Source organism: Callospermophilus lateralis, chromosome 6 (assembly GCF_048772815.1).
Source record: "Callospermophilus lateralis isolate mCalLat2 chromosome 6, mCalLat2.hap1, whole genome shotgun sequence".
Taxonomy (NCBI): Eukaryota; Metazoa; Chordata; class Mammalia; order Rodentia; family Sciuridae; genus Callospermophilus; species Callospermophilus lateralis.
This window is the reverse complement of record NC_135310.1, coordinates 161,317,822-161,332,519: the sequence shown is the minus strand read 5'-3', so window position 1 is coordinate 161,332,519 and position 14,698 is coordinate 161,317,822. Positions and strand designations below refer to the sequence as shown.

The 14,698-nt window shown below is 45.2% G+C and overlaps 1 protein-coding gene and 1 non-coding gene across 2 annotated transcripts in view; both read left to right on the top strand.

The window, feature by feature from the left end:
• The window catches only part of LOC143401644 (uncharacterized), a 742,139-nt gene that overhangs the window by 587,180 nt on the left and 140,261 nt on the right, over positions 1-14,698 (top strand). The window lies entirely within an intron of this gene.
• Trnal-uaa (transfer RNA leucine (anticodon UAA)) lies at positions 8,124-8,209 on the top strand. Its single transcript has one exon. It is a non-coding gene; the product is annotated as a tRNA-Leu (tRNA).

Genomic DNA, 14,698 nt, shown 5'->3' with positions numbered 1-14,698 from the left:
TCTCCTGCTTGCAGCTGGGCACTTTTCTTAGCCTGCTTCTCCCCGCGGTGTTCTGGGGAAGAGGAGTGCCCAAAGTCCTCTCTCTGTTTTGTGCTGCCCTCCATCCCTTCGACCAGCCGGTCAGCGTTCAGACCCTGGACCGTGGGGGCCCGGGAGCAGCGGGGTGGGTGCGAGCGATCGCCGGGGCTAGGAAGGACCGGGTCCGGCACGCTAGGCAGGTGCTCTGTCTCTGAGCTGCACCCACAGCCCTTACCATTTTCTCGCGATTTTGTCAAAGTTATTGGAGTTGACACTTTAACCAGGGATTGGCAAACTATCCCCTACCCCGCAAAAATCCGGCTTTTTGTTTCTGTGAAGTTTAACTGGGACACAGCCGTATGCTCAGCCCCACCGCAGTGTCTGTGGCTGCTTTCCTGCAACAATAGACGGGGGAAGCTGCAACAGAGACCCGGTGGCCCCCAAGCCTAAAATATTTACAATCTGACTTCTTCAAAAGAAAGCTTTCCAACCTCCTTTTAAACAAAAGCCACACTCAAAACCCTTATGAAAACGAGTCCTCCTCTATCCTGGGCTCTCTGTGGAGATGCTGTGGAACCACGCCCTGAGATCTGCAGGTCTGTTGCTCCGTCAACAGGACGGGTGAACTGTGCCTCTGAGAGCCCTGAGGATGAGTGTTTCTACTTAGATGCCACCTGAATCACTCTGGGGTCTTAACAAAGGATTCATAATCTCAGACAGCTTTATTTTCAGTTCGCCTATTCTGCTAGTGCTCTGGATTTGATTTTTGCTTGAAAGTCATTTCTTAATTTTAACATATTTTTCTCTTCAGAGCGGCTGGAGATGATTGTTTGTTTGTTTTAACGGAGAAAGTTGTGGTTCATTAATATTTACCAGTGCTTCCTTTGACTTACCTGGCATCACTTATCTGGCAACACTGGGAAACACCTTCACAATTCTGTCTGGAAATTTCCTTAGCTAGATTGCTCAGTTCATTGGATTCTAAATTCCATGATACTGCCAACACTCATATTTCTAAACTTTCTACAACTTCATTACAAGGATCTTTCTCTTACAGGTTTAAATAACATTATTGGGGGGGGGGGGTATTCAATCCATCTGTGACTTGTTCCAAAAGTTTTTTCAGGGTGGATTCAAAGCTAACTGGGCTAATGTAGCTCCAAAAGCAAGGTTATCCCTTGGTGACACTGGCTCACAACCCAACCACACTAGGTGAGAACACAGACAATTCCCACCTTGGTGATTGGCATGAATTGATCAACTTAGTGTTCAGTCCTTCTTTTCCTGGCTTCATGGAATTGCCGCAGTCTCTCGGCTGGGCACAAATCACGAGTCTCCACACAGCTTGTAGATTCAAACAGCAATTCTTTATTCCCGAACTCACACCGGCCGTCTACAAACACGCTCTGGGGGAATCCACGTTCTCTGCCCAAATCCCCTCTCTCAAATCCACTCCTGCCTAAATCCACACCGCATGGGCTTCTGTCTCTCAAAATATACTGTCTGACCTAAGCACTCAAGAGGAACTCAGCAGCAGGATACGCCCTATTCTAAAGGGGGAACACCCTACTCTCCTATTATGCTAAACTTCCCTATTCTAAAGGGGGAACACCCTAATCTCCTATTATGCTAAACCTCCCTATTCTAAAGGGGGAACACCCTAAACACGGATCCTGCCCTGGTCCTTGAGCAAGGTCACCTTTCAGAAGTCCTTCCACAGACAGCATGGAAGTAAGCTGGCAAGGAGATTGTCATACCTACTTGGCTGATGGCTCCCAGCATCTCCCCCCTTCTGATTAATTAAACAACAAGTAATGTGGCTTAAGGACCGTGCCTGGTAGGTTGTCCAGTTCAACATATGGCTCTTACCCGTCATTGGAAAACTGACCTTTAGGCGTCAGCCTCCTGTCTTAGGTTGATACCAATGCAACTGGATCATACCCGTCACTGACTACCGGTCCAGCATACAGCCATACTTGTGGATAGGTCTATGCACCAGTGGGGGGGTGAGGTTCTTTGCCTCACCTCTGTTGGCCCCCAAATTTGGCCTTGGTGCCAGTGGGGGAGTGAGGTTAATGTGGCTTAAGGACCGCGCCTGGTAGGTTGTCCAATTCAACATATGGCTCTTACCCGTCATCGGAAAACTGACCTTTAGGTAACTGACCTTTAGGCGTCAGCCTCCTGTCTTAGGTTGATACCATTGCAATTGGATCATACCCGTCACTGACTGCCGGTCCAGCATATAGCCATTGGCCCCCAAATTTAGACCATCACTAGCAGAAGGGAGGAGGATACAGAAATGCCACGACACCAAGCCAATTGACAGTTCCTTTGGAAAAATTGCATCATTGGTGACACCATCAGCAAAGATCACTGGTGACACCATCAGCAAAGATATGCCAGCATTACCACAATTTGCTGCACTAAACGTAGTTACATAGTCCAGGCAAGTTCTGTAAGCAGTTCAAAGGGGAGGAATCTATCAATCTGTCCGTCTCCTCCCAAAGTCCGTTTCCTCCCAAAGTAAGTTGACTCCTTGATTGAGCATACTTGTTGAGTTATATTCATTGGGATGAAGATAGGAATTCTGGCAATGATGCTAAAAAGACATTAACCTGAAAAGAATTATTAAATATAATGAAAAGGAAAGGTGAAAGTAAACAAACAGATCTGTTAACCTACTTAAAAAACAATCCTTAACAGCTGTTTACCTGATTTAAATTAGTAAACAAGCAGATATGTTAAGCACCTTTAAAAACAATCTTTAACAGCTGTTTACCTAATTTAAATTAAACCATTTAAATCACGTGAATAAAAAAAAAAATAATAATAATTTGGATCCATTTTCTCATGAGCGCTCCTCATATATGAAATACGCACACACAGACATACAACACAAAACACAAATGTGCAAACAAACGTACAACACATAAGATAATAATAAAGGCCTTGTAGCTTTACCTAGGTGAAATCTCCATTGCAATGTTTAAAAACTCCACAGTCAAAAAATAAAACTGATCAGAAAAACATTAACCTAGGTTTGTATGAGCTCAAAAAATAAAAATAGAACCTTATGATGTGGGAAAAATGCAATAATAAAATAGATATTGAAAAAAGCATCCTTGTTAATCACTGTTGCAGATGTAAGAATGGCCAAGCTGGAGTTCTGGATATCAGCTGTTATGGATTTGAGTCAAATCATCTTCTTTTCGATTCGTAGAAATTGCTTTAGTTAGTCTTTCTGGAATCCAAATCGGCTGCTGTTCTCCCTGTGGAAACACACAAACAGAGCCCCGACTCCAGACAATCACTGGGTCTGGACCTTTCCATTGTCCTGTTAGAATATCTTTCCAAAGAACTTTAGGCTTATGCACATTTTTTGGATACATATGCCTTTCCGCAGCACTAAGTCCTGATGAATCCAAATTTTAAAAGTTTAGAGTAAAAAGGGTTATTTTAAGTTTATCTTTGGGGGATATATACCCCTTTCCAATTTTTAAAATTAACTAGGCTTCGAATGACGCAATCTTTTCTCCATCATGAAGGCATCTTAACCACCTTCAAATTAACCTTTTAAAGCCTTTTAATTATCATCTATACTGTACTTTTAAATGTACTTTTTCATTACCTACAGCTTCGCTCTTTTAAACGAGGCTTAGACTCTGTTTAAATCGCTTAATATTAGTTTACATGGCTGCCCTTCAACCAAAGGCCTTTTTTACTCCATTAAGAAGCTTTGTTTCAATCTGCCATGTACAAATATCTTTTTCTTCTTTCTTCCTTTCTCAAGCTTTTAAAGTAAGTCTAGTTTCCTCAAAATCTTTTTAAATGGCATTTTATAACTTTTTACTTTACCACACAGAGATTATCTCATCTAGAAGCATTTTTTAACCTTTCATATTAAAATATATTTTTACATCTTTAATCTTAATCTCTTTTCTAGCCATTAACCCTTTTTATAAATTCACATTCTGAAATAACCCTTATAAAATTTCTGATTTAGACAAATTACTCTACTTTAATAGGATGAAATACTTTCATGTTTTTTTTTATGGTACTATAATACTATAATTGAAACCCAACTGAAACTTCTTATGCTCTTTGTATATAAATTACACCTGATAGAATCTTAACTCTTAGTAACCTTGATTTAGCAAAGACATAGACCAAAGCAATATTAAACTTTTTCCATTCACCAATTTATGAAAACACACATAATGATTAAATATATTACCTTATGGAACTTAATAAGTAAAGAGTACTTGATTTCATATTTAGTGGTTGATATTTTAACACTTTAGCTTTGTAAATTAATCAGATGTCTGTAAAAACCAAGATCTTAGACAATTGTAGTAAACAGAACTAGCCATCTCTTTCTTGTTGAGAAAAATCCTTCTACAGGATACCATGATGGTCCCATTGATATATTTAATAACTCATCTTTAAAAAGCCATGGGCTACATTTTTGTATTGTATCAACATATGCCCTAATTGTTCTTGGTCTTACTGGGGTGCCTTTTTTCTCTAACAATTTCTCTTCCTCGGAGGTGAACAACTTCAAACCTTGAGTCAACCATTTTCCCCAGTTTGCCTGAGAAAGTTCTAGGAACAGGCAACTTGAAATAAAAACAAAATAAATTAGAACAAGAACACATTGTTTTTTGAAATGCTCACCCATTCTTTCGCTCTCCCTTCAGGGGCGAGTAATTTCACTTACTTCCAATTTTTAAACGTTCCGCGTACGGGCCACCAAATGCCGCAGTCTCTCGGCTGGGCACAAATCACGAGTCTCCACACAGCTTGTAGATTCAAACAGCAATTCTTTATTCCCGAACTCACACCGGCCGTCTACAAACACGCTCTGGGGGAATCCACGTTCTCTGCCCAAATCCCCTCTCTCAAATCCACTCCTGCCTAAATCCACACCGCATGGGCTTCTGTCTCTCAAAATATACTGTCTGACCTAAGCACTCAAGAGGAACTCAGCAGCAGGATACGCCCTATTCTAAAGGGGGAACACCCTACTCTCCTATTATGCTAAACTTCCCTATTCTAAAGGGGGAACACCCTAATCTCCTATTATGCTAAACCTCCCTATTCTAAAGGGGGAACACCCTAAACACGGATCCTGCCCTGGTCCTTGAGCAAGGTCACCTTTCAGAAGTCCTTCCACAGACAGCATGGAAGTAAGCTGGCAAGGAGATTGTCATACCTACTTGGCTGATGGCTCCCAGCATGGAATCTTTATCCCACTCATGCACAAATCAGTATTCCACCAAAGTTGAAAGATACCATTGCAGAACTCTGAAGCTCTTTCTTTGCAGATTTCTCCTCTCTGATATTCTGTCTCACCAATTCTAACTGCTTTGCCCCACCCCCTTGGAATCCTACATTTATGTCCTTGATTTATACTACCTAGCTCTGGTGAATTTCTCCTCATTGTGCTGAGACCTGTAATCCCTAGTCAATAAGATAAAATATTTATAAGATACTCATTTATTTCCTTTTTATATCACTGAGGTGGGGGAGTCACAGTCCTACAGTGAAAGTAGAAGAATGTCTAAAATCAGTTATTTCACATATTTTTAAGTCCATGATCTTTCCCCCTTAAACCACAACAACTCCCATAGCAGTGATCCTTCACAGGCAGAAGCAGAAGCCCACACCTTGGCTTCAGTGTTCTTTGCTAATAGTCATATAATTAAGTTTCATCCATGTTGCTGTATGGACCTCTACAGTCACCTTTGACATTGCATAATATTCTAAGGTCTGTATTTACAACAATTTACCTACCTACTGTCAAATAGTGGAAATCGCATATGTTTTTTTTCCTCCAGTTTTAAAAGACCACAAATGGTGCTCTGATTAACTTCCTCACATGCATACTTTCTGTAATTTGAGAGTGGAATGAGAGTTAAACTTAGGAGATTAGCTCAACCATATAATGTGAACATTCTTCATTTGCATTAGATGTACCCAGAATGGTTTCATCAGTTTAAACTCCTACAACAGGACATGAGGACTCTGATATCATTAGTCCTGCAGAAACTGATTTTATTCAGCTTTTACATTTTGACAATGTAATGGTAGTAAAGTGATATCTCTTTTTGTTTCTTATTTCTGTGATTACCAATGATTTTCTACAGTCTTTATATATCTCTCTAATTGCCTGTACTATCCTTTGACCGTGTCCTTTTGATTTTGCTGTCCTGATATTGCACATTTGCATGGCTTCTTGCCAGATGTCACCTCACTATTTTTTAGATAATTCAAATATATTCATTCTACTATTACCACATTTATTTATATTTCTATGTGTGCTTTATTTTACTATTCTTAATTTCAATACATCTATGGGGGGTGATTGTTTGCTTTTAAGTTTGGTATTTGTTGTTGTTGTTTGTTTGTTTGTTTTGTGGTGCTGGGGATGGAACCCAGGGCCTCACACGTGTGAAGCAAACTTCTGCTATTGAGCAACACCCCCAGCCCCTGACATTTATTAAAAGTTTTCTGCTCGCTGGCTGCTCCCTGACACATAGGATTACTCCTTCATATACTTCTAATAGCTTTATTTTTACTTTCACAAGTAATATGTCAAATTTCTAGATAAATGTATATTTAAAAACGATACAGGTGATGGATTCTACTATGTAGTGCACACTAATAGACTACCCTGAAACCTTTGGGTCTATAAACATGAGGAATTCTTGCTCTAATGTGCTTTCTATAGAACCTTCTGTGTTAGGGTCTGTAAACAAGTCAGGATGGCGCCTGGCAAAATGCCAGAGGGAGTGGTTTGTGAAGTAACTCCACAGAGCCATTAAGTGTGGAGATTCCTGATTGGTTGACTGCTGTATCTAGTTTATGCTAATTAGATAAGCTGTGTAAAATGTATAAATACCCCTCCTGTCCTACAATAAAGGGCTCCCACTCCTGCTGTATCAAGGTACACAAGTCATTCCTCAGCCCCTGGTTATTTTGCTGCATCCGGACTGTGGCACTTCTGTCAGACACTTCCATCACCATTCCCCAAGCCTGTTCTTGCTCCAGCAGTGAGACCTAAATTTCCTTCAGTTCTTGGCGGAGGCAGAAACTCTCAGGTCCTACCTGCTCTTCTGCGAATGGAAACCTCATCAGGCCAGGCTGTCAGAGAACACCAGGGCGTTCCTTGGGCACGGTTCGACCTCGTGCAGAGAACGATCTGGATGCGGACGGTTGGTCCGAGCATCCAGGAGAGGGTCGGGCTTATCATTCACCGGCGGCTGAGGCCTGGGGAGGGTCCTTCACTGACTCCCACGCAGTGGGCTTCAGGTGTCCCACGGCCTGGATAACAAGGAGCAGAATATGCACCACGGGTTCCGCACTGTCTCGGAACCCAGGAGGTTCTAACCCTGCCTCGGGGTTTCACTCGGCACCGTCTCCTCCGGAGCCCAAACGTCCCCCTGGGAGCTTAAATTCCCGGTGGCAGTTTGTGGCCCCTGACCTGAGCGTGATTTCTCCGAGCGCCTCCGGCGATTGCGAGCCCTTCGTTCTCACTGGGCTCGGTGAAATAAAGGTCGAGGGGCCACCCTTAATCTCTTTGGCCAGGTCCTGGCAGGGGGGTCCTGGAATCGCTCTGTCTCTCCTGGTACCGGCGAGGCCCGACTGCTGCCGGGGGCCAGCTTTTCTGAAGCAGCTGGAGTTCTGCGCCGCCCTAGCCGCACGCAGCCCACCGGGCCCAGCAAGCTGCTCGGGTGGACGCTTCAGAGTCACCGTGTCCGCCCAGGTCTCCGCGTTTACCGCAGGACGAACTGGAATCAGGTGGGCTGGCCCCGTGCGGGGGCTTCGCACCCTCCCGGCACCGGCAGAGGTGGCTGCAGCCCAGTGTTCAAAGAGTCTGCGAAGAAGCCGGGGCGCGGTGGGCGCGGTGGGCGCGGTGCGGTGGCAGGGGTGCTTCGTGCTGGTCGGGACCCCGCGCCGCCGCCGCCGGTTTTTCTTTTGGAATCAAAAGCAGATTTCTCCAGGAAGATGGAGCGAGGAGGTCGAGACCGTACCCTGTCGGAGTAGAGAGCGGTAAAGTATGACAAGGATACGCAGGTGAAAAGAAGCAGAGGCCCGCCGGCGGCACCGGGATGGCCGAGTGGTTAAGGCGTTGGACTTAAGATCCCGTGGGCAGCTGCCCGCGTGGGTTCAAGCCCCGCTCTCGTATGTGGTTTTCGCTCTGCACCCTCGAGGACGTAAGGAGGCTGGTTTGCTTCCTGCGCCTTTTGCCCATTTTCATTCAAACCTGTCCTAATCAACAGTGCTATGAATAAAGAAAGAAGTGCCCTGGACAGAATAATAGAAAAGCGACATGGACAACAACAGCACCCCTGTCGGTCTCCTGCTGCTCCCTCAGAACTTCATGGGTGACAGAGACAGGGTTGTGACTTATTTGGGGCTGGAGTCGACCCAGGCCTCGCTGGGCAGAACGCCGCTTCTTCCCCTGAGCCCGGTCCCGAACGTCCGCTGCGCCGCCCCGCAAGTCCCAGTGCCCCTGGCGCCGGTTTGACCTGCGCTTCCCTTTGATCTTCCCGCCACGTCCTTCTCTTGCGCATGCTCCCTTCACCCCTCTGCTCCGGTCTCCGTTTCCAGTTCGCCCCACCCACCGCGCACAGTGCTCCCCGCTCTGCCGTCTGCCGTCTTTCCAAGGAGGCTCAGGCCTGGCCTGCTCCCTGACCGACACCCTGCTGCAAATGGGTTCCCACTCTGCTTCTGTCGCGTGCCAGCTTTGCCACTGAGCCAGGAATTCGGTAATCAGGAGCTCAAGGAAGTCTTCCTTCTCACAGGCGCCTCCATTCCTCAGGAAGTGGATGGTGAACAACCAGGTAGGGAGCCAGCGAGCACACCAGGGCAGGACAGGGAGGCTCGGCCTACCAGGATGGTCAGGAAGGAACTAAACTCTGATAGTGTGCCCTTTGAGCAAGGCTGAGAAAGTTGAAGACCCCAGTGAGTGGGCATCTGAGAGAGCCACGCCCAATGGCCTAGAGACAGGAGCAAAATGTGGGTTGCAAAACTGTTTGTTATAAAAATTGCGTGCCCACAGAAATGCACATACACAGTCAAAATGTGGGTTCGTATTTATTACTTTCAGCTGAAGTTGAAGATGGAAAACATTGTTCAAACTTTTGGACACAGGAGGGTGTTAAGGTCTGTAAACAAGTCAGGATGGCACCTGGTATTTTGCCAGGGAAATGTTAGAGTCTGTAAACAAGTCTGCATGGTGCCTGGCCAAATGCCAGAGGGAGTGGTTTGTGAAGTAACAAAAGCGAGCCATTAAGTGTGGAGATTCCTTATTGGTTGACTGCTGTATCTAGTTTATGCTAATTAGATAAGCTGTGTAAAATGTATAAATACCGCTCCTGTCCTACAATAAAGGCTCTTATTCCTGCTGTATCAAGGTACATAAGTCATTCGTCATCCCACCCCCCCACCCCCATTATTTTGCTGCAGCCGGACTGCGGCAGGAGGGGGTTGCAAAGAAAGTGTGAAAAACACGATCACTTGATGGGAGATCAGGGAATTGGAAAGCAAAAGGCCTGTGAAAGATCATCTTCAGGGAGACTGAACTCACCGAGAGTCTTGATGTAACACAATCCCCTTCATGCTCTGAAGATAGTCCTTGCTGCTCTGTCACTGAGTCTTATTTTAAAGCTGACATTACTTTCCCCCTTCTCTTCTCCCTCTCCCCGCTCCCTAACCATGGGGAAAACAAGATTACCCTTCTCCCCATCCTTGAGCTCATGCACCACAGAAATGAAGTAATTCAGACTTTGAGATGGTACCAGAGGACCTAAGAAATGGCTCTCTCTCAAGGCTACAAGTGAATTACAGCCCCTGACAGGGCACAACTGGAATGTAGCTTTGGAATCATCTCATTAAATGTTCTTTGCTCCCCCTGCCAGGCATAATCACAGCCTCTGGGTCAGGAGTCTCCTGTGTTTCTCCTTTGCTAGCAAAGCAATAAACCTCCTTTTCCTTTTCTCGAAATCTTCTGCTCATTGAATTGGCATCAGGGACAGGGTACCGAGCTTTTGGCAACAATGATGCATAGCATGCAGAGTGGGGGTGATCCAGGCATTAAAATTTCAAGGAATAAGAATAATTATCTGAACAGTCTGAAGATGAAAGCAAAAATAAGGGAAAGAGTCAGTGAAGTCTAAACAAAAGCCTCAAGGCTAAGGGTCTTCAGGGAAGAGGAAGGAACAGTGGGGAGCCAAAAGCCAGGAAGAGCCAGTTCCAGTAGGGAGGGCTGCCAGAGAAGCAGTGCCCACTGAAAATGGGCAGTTTATCCAAACTCTTTATTGTTGGAACCACTAGTGACACCATAAAGCAGGACATAACATCATAGAGTGGGAAAACCCTCTGGGACCACCATTCAGATCTCATCTCCTCTTGATGGCAGAGCACCCAACAAAAGACACCCTTCTTTGCCTCCTTTTTCTTCTTAAGACTAGGAAGAAACTGCTCATCCAGAGATGACTGAAGAATGTCAGAGTTACATGGTGAAAGATCCCAGCCCAGCAACCTTAGGCTTAGTTACAAAATTACTAGGGCACGTCACAAACCTTCAGACAATGTGTTTTTCAGATAATCAGTTAAGTGTGACCGATTAAAAAGGGAAAAACAGGATGGTTGGGAAAGAGCAGAAAAACAGATTCCAGGGCATGCCTGAATAAACAGGGGCTAATAAGCAGGAACAGAAAAATCAGAGTGCTCATATGTAACTGTCATTCCAGGAACATGAAATGAAAAACAACTTTACCCTTTAGGTAACCTGTATGCTGGGTTCAAAATAACCAATAAGAAACCTGCCCCTTTACCCTATAAAAGACCTGTACCCCAAAGCCCGGTGTGCCAGCTCACCAAAGCTCCGGCTGAGGTTTCGCTGAGCACCCGCAGGCGTCTGTGTCTGAATAAACCTCATGCGTTTGCAGCCAGTGCCTCGTGCGTCTTTCTTGGACAGGGAATCGGAGGGTCTTTCAATGGTTAATTAGCAAGTGAATGATCCTAGGCTCCAGTGGGCAGTAGAAAATATGGGGTGGGCTGGGGTGTGGCTCAGTGGTAGAGCACTTCCCTAGCATGCACAGGACCCGGGGTTAGACTCTGTTAAAGTCTGTAAACAAGTCTGGATGGCGCCTGGTCAAATGCCAGAGGGAATGGTTTGTAAAGTAACAAAAACAAGCCATTAAGTGTGGAGATTCCTTATTGGTTGACTGCTGTATCTATTTTATGCTAATTAGATAAGCCGTGTAAAATGTATAAATACCGCTCTTATTCTACAATAAACGGCTCTTATTCCTGCTGCATCAACGTACACAAGTTATTCGTCACCCCCCCCCCCCCCCCCCCCCCCGGTTATTCTGCTGCAGCGGGACATCGGCAGATGGTGGCCCGTTACGGGGAGCCCCGAGACACTCGGGGGTAAGTGACGAAAAAAGCTGCTTGTCCATAGATAGGACGGGAACAATCTGCTCGTCCCTAGGCAGATAGGGTGAAAGGAAAAATGGCCATTTCGAGAAAATGGAGAAGATTGATACAGTATGTTTGTGTCTTGTTTTGTCTTGAAATGTTGTATTGTCTTTGTGACGAAAATATGGAAGGGGTGAGAAGTAAATTACTAAGGGAAGGAGGCACCCCAGTGGAACCAAGAATAGTTAGGGCATGTGTTGATAAAAGCCCAGAAACTCTAGTCAGAAAGAAAAAGAAAGTTCAGAAGAAGAATTATCAGGAAAAAAGTTGCAACAAAAGGCTATTACTGAATACTTTTCATTATCGGAGGGTGCATAAATCGACAAGGCGGCTACCACCTGCTCAAGCCAATCATGGCGCAGCAAGAATTTTCCAAGTGGCAGGTGCCGGCTCTTCCCCGCCCCGCTGCCCTGGGGAGCGGAACGCCACTGCGAGCCCAAATCTAGACCTAACCTGGAGGCACAGTCTTGCAGGCTCTTGCTCCCTGTGCCTGGAAACAGTTTGAGTCTGGGACTCTCCCCAGGGCCATCTGGGGCTACCCAGGATGCTACAGCTGGCAGAAGACGCTACTGGCATCCCTGAACTTTGATCATTTCCAATGTCAGTAACTACAATGGTTCTCCCACACCTGGAAGCTAATGAGTATTGAGTACTATTAAGGCTTATTTCAAATGTAAAAAAAAACCTTGAGATAATGTACTAAATTGTTCAGAAGGTTGTTTTCTTGGTGAAATGCTACAGGGTTTTCTTTAGCCATCCAAGTTCCTGCCTTCCTCCCAGTGCTGGTGAAAACAAAGGTGAAAGAATTTACAATGTTGCTGAGAACCAGAGGAAACTTCGGAGCTGTTGCTGTTTCTGCTGCTACAACTTAAGCTAGCTGCCTGCAGAACTTACCTGGACTGTGATTTACCTGGACTATGAGTTAATCTATTGAGACACTGCTTTATCTGGACTGAGATAACAAACTGTAATTTACAACAAAATGTAACTCGATATCTTTACAAATGGTGTCATTGCTGGTATAATTTTTCCAAAGGCTTCTTGCATGGAGCCATCAATTAACTTGGTATTGTAGCATTTTGTATCCTCCCTTTCTGTTTCTAGCAGGTTATTTATGGTGTTTCTGTAAAAAACACTATGGTCGTTATTTAAATTAAACAAAAGGGGAAAATATTAAAGTCTGTAAACAAGTCTGGATGGCGCCTGGCAAAATGCCAGAGGGAGTGGTTTGTGAAGTAACAAAAACAAGCCATTAAGTGTGGAGATTCCTTATTGGTTGACTGCTGTATCTATTTTATGCTAATTAGATAAGCTGTGTAAAATGTATAAATATCGCTCAGATCCTACAATAAACGTCTTCCATTCCTGCTGCATCAATCTACACAAGTCATTCGTCACCCCCCGGATATTTTGCCCAGCCAGCTGGGCTGCGGCAAGACTCCAAGCCCTCCAAGAAATAAAAACTATGGGAGAGATTTTTGGCCCTCAGCTGCCGCAGTCTGGCTGCAGCAAAATAACGGGGTGTGGGGGGGGGTGGGGGGGTGGGGGGGGTGGGGGGGTGGTGGTGGTGTGACCAACAACTTGTGTAGATTGATACAGCAGGAGTGGGAGCCCTTTATTGTAGGACAACAGAGGTATTTATACATTCCACACAGCTTATCTTAATTAACATAAACTAGATACAGCAGTCAACCAATAAGGAATCTCCACACTTAATGGCTCGCTGGCATTACTTCACAAACCACTTCCCCTGGCGTTTTACCAGGCGCCATCCAGACTTGTTTACAGACTCTAACACTCAGCCTGTGGAAAGGTTGGACAGCATAATGAGCCGTACCTTCTACCAGGTTTTCTCTCCCTTGGGCAAATGAGGTTCAGTCCTCCAAAAACACAAAGCCAAGGAAGAGGTGGTATCTTAACTCCTGTCCTGCCTCACTAGGATGTCCTCTGTCCACCCCAGAGGACGGAGTGCTCCTAAGGAGTTTCTCTGCTTTATTCTTCACAGTTCTTTTCTGCCAGGAGCATTACCTTTTGTCTCTTTCCACGAGTATGTGGGATCCATGAAGGTGGGGCTCTCCCTCCACTGCCCGAGTCTCACCTTATAGTCACTATCTGCAAACATCTGAATAGACAAGTCCATCACAGAAAGATGGAGCCAGTGTTCAATAAATGCAAAGAATTTCTGAAAATATCAACATTAGAAATGCCAAAAGCTAGAACCCTTTGCTGCAGAACCAAACTTTCAGGATTGTCACAGCACTTTTAGAAGGAGGCCATTGGGAATTTCATCAGGAACACTTAGGTCTAACTCCAAGAGCTAGTTGACTAGTCCAGCTGCACTGTGGAGCACCATCATGGGTGAGGAGAATGGGAAAGCAGCTCAGTGCAGACACAGGAGGACTCGGGGCTGTGGGACAGAGAAGCACCAGATAGGCCACACACCTGTCATTCCAGTGATGCTCCCTGCTGTGTGATCAAAAACCTCATTCTGGGACAGGGCCCAGAGGGTCCTAAGGCAGCAAAGAGAGTAACCTCCTGGAATTTGAGAATTGGGAAGTGGCTGTTGTGGCGGGAGAATGAGTCTATTGAACTTGGGAGACATTTTGGATAATTGAGTACTACCTGTAAAATATGTGAAGAAAAAGATGACTCATATTTTTATACTTGGAGCCTGAGTAACATGAGTTGCTCATTGACAAGACAGATACACTTGTTACCGCTGTTTACCCAGGGACAGTCCTTTCTTCCCCAATGCTGAAGTATAACACCAGAGAAGTACCCTGAGGCAAGTTTACAGTGGAAAGTAGAAGCTTTATTACGGACATCAGAAAAGACTCCCCCCCCCACCCCCAGGAAGAAGGGGACCCAAGAGGTGGAATCCATGGAAGCGGGCAGGTCTTCCCTCTTTTCTAGCTAAGGTCTTTCAGCTTTTCTGCATTTCTGGCTTGGTTCTGTTTTCTTGCAGTGATAGAAAGTAAGTGGGGAGGCCCAAAAGGTGAGGGGCAGATGGGCCAGAGGAGTAATCTGGGCAGTAAGGGCCTGGGGCCGCTTTTGATTAGCACCTCCTATTTGCTGGGAGCTGCTTCATTAACTTTTCTTTAGAATGGGCTCTGGGCCTTGGGAATATTAACATTTCAATTTCCCCAAGTGCTGCTTTGCTTTCCTGGGCTCCATTCTCAACAAGGCCTTC